The sequence below is a fragment of the Herpailurus yagouaroundi genome, unplaced genomic scaffold, assembly GCF_014898765.1.
Source record: "Herpailurus yagouaroundi ecotype Mexico unplaced genomic scaffold, PumYag 182, whole genome shotgun sequence".
Taxonomy (NCBI): Eukaryota; Metazoa; Chordata; class Mammalia; order Carnivora; family Felidae; genus Herpailurus; species Herpailurus yagouaroundi.
In genome coordinates this window covers 27,596,081-27,601,791 of record NW_024412413.1, presented here as the reverse complement: position 1 = coordinate 27,601,791, position 5,711 = coordinate 27,596,081, and the positions used below count along the sequence as shown (strand labels likewise).

The 5,711-nt window shown below is 40.9% G+C and overlaps 1 long non-coding RNA gene across 1 annotated transcript; it reads right to left on the bottom strand.

Annotated features, from left to right (window-relative positions):
* Positions 1-615: 615 nt before the first annotated feature.
* Positions 616-2,986, bottom strand: LOC121041050 (uncharacterized). Its single transcript, XR_005795540.1, has 3 exons — positions 2,871-2,986; positions 2,309-2,417; positions 616-1,341 (listed from the first exon to the last, which is right to left on the bottom strand). It is a non-coding gene; the product is annotated as an uncharacterized LOC121041050 (long non-coding RNA).
* Positions 2,987-5,711: the final 2,725 nt, after the last annotated feature.

Here is a 5,711-nt window from a genome sequence, read left to right as displayed (position 1 = left end):
GATTCTGTGTCTCCCTCTCTCTCTGCCCCTCCCCCGTTCATGCTCTGTCTCTCTCTGTCCCAAAAATAAATAAACGTTGAAAAAAAAAAAAAAAGAAAAGCATGATTGACTCAAGGCAGAATCTGTTGTTCACTGATAACAAAGACCCTTCATAAACACAGTGGGAAGTCCAGCTCTCTCTCTGCATATGTGCACATGCATTGGGAGTTTTGCAACACTGGCAAGTATTACTTGTGAGCAAAGCTATCTCAGTGGAATAGTCAACAAACTCAACAAAAATAGGAATACCTATAAACTCACTTATTTACTAGTACGTAGGCTGTAGTATATCATAATCAACATCCAGGAACTCCCGCATTGTCTGATTAGTTCATTCAATGCCCATCAAATGGATCTTTTCAGACCTTACATGGACCATGGAGTATACCTTGAGAAACATTTCAGTAAGACAATTACACAATCAACTATTAAGTTTAGCTTCCAATATGTGCCTAATACAGCTTACTGCTTGTGACGAGGATAAAAAATATGAACAGGTCTGAGGAGCTTGTAGGTACTCAATAAATATTTAGAAAAATCATGTATTAGAGAGCAAAGGAACACATATGACTAGTATTGCTGGAAAGAATGAAAATGTTTTCATTGTGTACAGTATTTCATGTGCAGTAATTGAGAGTAAATGCAATCCTTTCAACACTCTGGTCTCAAGATTTGTTATACTGTATCTAAAACCCATTGACCTGCATCAGCAAGTCATCCATAACACGTGCAAGATAAATTGCAAAGGGAATACCATCTCGGAGACCAGCTAGGAGTCTGGGGTAATAAAACAGGCCCAAAGTATGGGTTTCCAGTTAATTTGGCAACAAGTGTGGATAAGCGTGAACCATAATTCTATAATATGCTCGAGGCTTAGGAATACATGTATGAGTTAATAAGTAGAAGTAGCTGTGAAACACAGTGAGATTTGATTCAGCCTTTGAAATCTCGTACACCTGCTATGAAAATATCTGCAGTGAAAGAAAATCAGATACAGTAAATAATTCACAACACAAATTCTCTCGTGTGGGTGGGAAGTGAGTGGTGTTTGCCTTTGTCTCATTTTATATCATTTGTGTCAGAAAATCCACAGCTACAACCTAGACTGCTTTCTAAAATGGCAAACTAAAGATTCTAAGCTAACAATAGGCAACTGCAGAGCTGATATGAATTTGCTGGTTGCCTGTAGTACTATCAAAAGGTACAGTGGGCTGCAGAAATTCTTTTCTTGGTCGTTGCCTTTCTTTTTCTTGTCTCTGTGCAGGCTGTAAATAGATTGTAAATTGTGTGATACTGGTGAACCTGAAAAATAATGCAAGGCTACTTTTAGCATAATCTACCAGAGCATAAAAATTTTGCTTTTCTACCAAAAACTACTTGACCAGTGCACTTGACCTTGATGCCTGTGACTTCATCTATTTTTTTTTTTTTTTCAGAGAAGCTTGAAGGTCAGAGGACCAGGGAATGAGAGTAGGATCCCAATAAATGCATTAATCGTATTTTTAAAATTTTCTGTATCTTATGATGTTTTGACTTTTGGAGAACATTGCAGACCCAGGAGAGAGTGCCCCTCGCAGGGCTAGCTAATTCCTAAAGATGCATCGGACCATTGATCACGACTTTCATGTGCAAACCAGTCCATCCTGAATCCATATCCCTTAAGCATCTCCTTTATCTAACCCTCATACACCAAGCCAATAATTTGTCTTCCCTAATGCATCTCATGGTCAGGTACCAGGCAACTACCTCTTTTACAATCCAAAGGCCACGAGAATTATTCCAACTAGCCAATCTTAGCTGTTGACTCTACTTTACCTTGCCTTTTCTGCAGAAACCCCAATAAAGGCTTTGGCCTATGCTTTCCTCTCCCTCCTTTCTGCCTCCTGACTGGAACTGGGGGACCTCTTGTGGCCCTGCATGACATGGATACATCTTAGGATACATAAGTGATAAATTCTTCTTTCAATGGTATTGGCTTTTCCATGTTGTCACTCAGTCATCCATAATCAGAGTCCCATGGGTACAAACAAGGCCACGGGCTTTTGTGGTCATTTTTCGGAACATGCTTTCTTGGCCTCAAATCTGGCTCAGAGATGACCTAATTTCAAAAAGATAACACAAAGTACTATAACCCCCATCCCAGGATGGGAGCCAGGCCCTTTCCTCATCTCTGCCTATTTCCAGTGTGGCGCAGTGATGTATGGGGAAGCACACTCTCTTACTGACTTTCTGTCATGGCACCAAAGTCCAGAAAACTTGTGTGACCTACCGAAAAAAGTAGGAATGTAGATCTGTACAGGAAGTGAAACAGTAGAGCCCCGCACCCCTGATTCCTCAATGTCGAGCCACTGGAATAACACCACTGATCATGATGACAGCTGTGAACATTCGTTTACTGAGTGGCTCTGTGCCCTATGTTTTACACGCATCATCTCATTGAACTCTTACAACGAGGCTGTGAGGTAAGTGCTATCATTATCCCATTCTGGAGATGAGAATTTAGGCATGAAGGTCATTAGTCCAAGGTCATGTATCTAGTGACTGGTGACCTGGGACAAGACAAACCAAGTCTAAACCACAGCCCAGGCTCTAAACCCTTACCCTATACTACACCTGCCAAAGCTGAACAAGGCTCCATTTCCCTCATGACACAGAATTCAAGGACATAATTCCTTTCGTGAATGAAACATCGATAGTCTGAAAACCTCAACCCCTAGTTGGCATCTCTAACTGACTGGTAGATGATGCCATATTGCCTTCCAAACCAAACATACTTTTGATAGATATTCACAAGCAGGGGCAGGGCCAGGAAACATTGTGAAATAGGCAACCTCCTGATTTCTGGTGATTGCTTTTCCTAGAATTCAGGGATCTCACTACTTTTGCAGGTGAACCAAATGACTCCACGTCCCACATTGTCCTCTGTGGTCTGTGCCTTAGGCTCCAAAGTATTTCTGTGGATCTCTAAACCTGTCCGAATTCTCATTCTCTCTTGCGTTCTCTAGAATCCATTAAGGGTTCTGGATTCAAATGGACCTGGCTTCTAATTCTAGCGACCTCTAATTCTATACAACTTTTAGCTGTGTGACCTTGATCTCCACTGTCATCTATAAAACTGCCACTGTAGCATGGACTTCCTCAGTTTTTTTTATAAAGATAAAAATGATACTTCACGTGTGCTGTGCCAAGATCAATTCTTATCATGTAATTGATATTCTATAGTGATAGTTCAGTCATGAGGAATAGTTCCCCAATTTTCATATGTACTATTTCAATATAAAGCAATAACATTGGTTTCTAAGAGTCACAAAAGCATCAGTCTCTTTACAGTATAGACATACTTCACAAAGATGGCTTAATAAGCCAGCCATGAAATTAAGCACTGACCTAGCATATCTGATAGGAATTTGAAAGAAATACAGGAAGCTCTGATAAATATAGACAGTAGAATAAATGAAATTTAAGCCATGGGTCTAAGAAGAGGATGCAGTCTACTTTACAACGTTGCCAAATGTCTGCAGTTCTTATGTCATAAAATTCTAGGAAGAATGTAATACATTCAGCAGAACTAATAAAAGGAAAAAGCAGGAAGGCAAACATCATAAGTCAGAAGTCTTCATCTCTGTTCTGCCACTCGTTGGCCATGTGACCTTGGCTATATCTCTACGGATGTCAATTTCCTTCTCTGTACAATGACAGTGTTGGGCCAGACAGTCCTGGAGATTGCTTTCAGTTGTACCATTCTATGAGGTGATGAGTCCGACTCTACCATTGTCCTCTCCCCTTGTTCTCTGGAGATATTGTTACCACAATAGTTACTGTTGCCTCCCAAGTAACATCACGTAGCAAAGTCTAGTCACGCACAGGAATTCTAGGCACTGTGACCATGAATCCTAATCCCTCTTTGGTCACACCGTCATTGAACGACCTTGCGCGGGACACGTAACTCCAGCTAACTGCCTCAGATGCCTCACCAGACAAAAACCTCCAGGGATTTACAGGATAAATTTCCAACTCATTGCACTCTACAAGCTGCCCTCCAAATGCCTTTACAATGTTTACCCTGGGACCACCCATGACAAATCATGAAATTAGGCTGGTTTCCTGAATAATTTTCTTTCTTCTTTCTTTCTTTCTTTCTTTCTTTCTTTCTTTCTTTCTTTCTTTCTTTCTTTCCTTCCTCCCTCTCTCCCTCCCTCCTTTCTTTCTTTCTTCCTTCCTTCCTTCCTTCCTTCCTTCCTTCCTTCCTTCCTTCCTTCCTTTCAGTAGGCTTCACACCCAGTGCAGGGCCCAACATGGGACTTGAGCTCCCAATCCTGAGATCAAGACCTGAGGTGAGATAAAGAGTCAGATGCTTAACCGACTGAGCTACCCCAGGCACCCCTCCCTGAATAATTTTCAATCATGGTGTGTCTCCACCTCCAACATAGAAACCTATTTCTCCCTATTCAAACCATAACCATCTTTCAAGGGAGGCTAAATTTAAATGAAAATTTAAAAGGCTGAAAAACTGGTCAAATTTGTGGCAAACTCAAGGCTAGGAAGGAGGGCTGATATACACTGTACAATAGAACCACCAGTATTTCAATAGGCTGAAATAGAGAGTAGAAACCAAGGAGAATTAATGCCAACTTTCAGCAAATATTTTTGAGCAGATGTGTCTTATAATGGAATTGGTGCTATAATCCCCTCCCGAAATTTAGTGGATAGGAAGTTCAATATTTCTATAACAATAATAAAATAATGATAGCCATTTATTGTGCAAATTTTATGTTTTAGGCATTATGCCAAAGGCATCACATACCACGTCCATTAGAATGCTTTCAGCTGCAATTTGGAGTACCCAACAAAAACTGGCAGAGTAGTAAGGATTTTCTATCTTACAGCCATAGATAGTGAAGGGGCTGGTTCCAGGTTTAGTTGCTTAAGCAGCATAACAACACCATGGAAACTCATCCTCCAACTCTGCCATTCTTGCAAAGTCAGCAACATCTCTCCTTGTGGTTGCACAATGGCTGAAATGATTCCAGGGGCCATATCTCAACATATAGAAAAGTACACCTCCGACATGTCTCTTTTTACTATTTAGGAAAACCCTGCACACAGCGTCCCTGCAATTTCCCTCACATCTTATTGTCTGGAATCAAATCACTTACCACACCTAAATCTGTCAATGCCAAGGGAAATGGACTGCCAATACCATCTTAGACCTGTCATGATTCACCCCTCACTCACCTTCCTTGAACACATGGGATGGTGTCCACCTTCCCAAACAAACCTCTCCACAGGCAAAGAAGAGAAGGATTGGGCTGGGAAGTAGCAAATGGGTAGATAGTCAACAGTATTTACTACACATACATTATCATTTTAATAAATCATCTTCAAATGAGTTATTATGTTCATTTTATACATTTAAAACACTGAGGCTCAGAGAAGTCAAGTAACTTGCCCATAGTCACACAGATAGAAGTGGGAAATCCTACATTCTTAATCATCATACTGATGGTTCTGAAATGTCAATGTATGTAGGAAACATCAAGAGTTAGTGAAAATGTGGGATGCCTGGATGGCTCAGTCGGTTAAGCGTCAGACTCTTGGTCTGGGCTCAGATCATGATCTCACAGTTCATGAGTTTGAGCCCATGTCGGGCTCTGCACTGACAGTGCAGAATC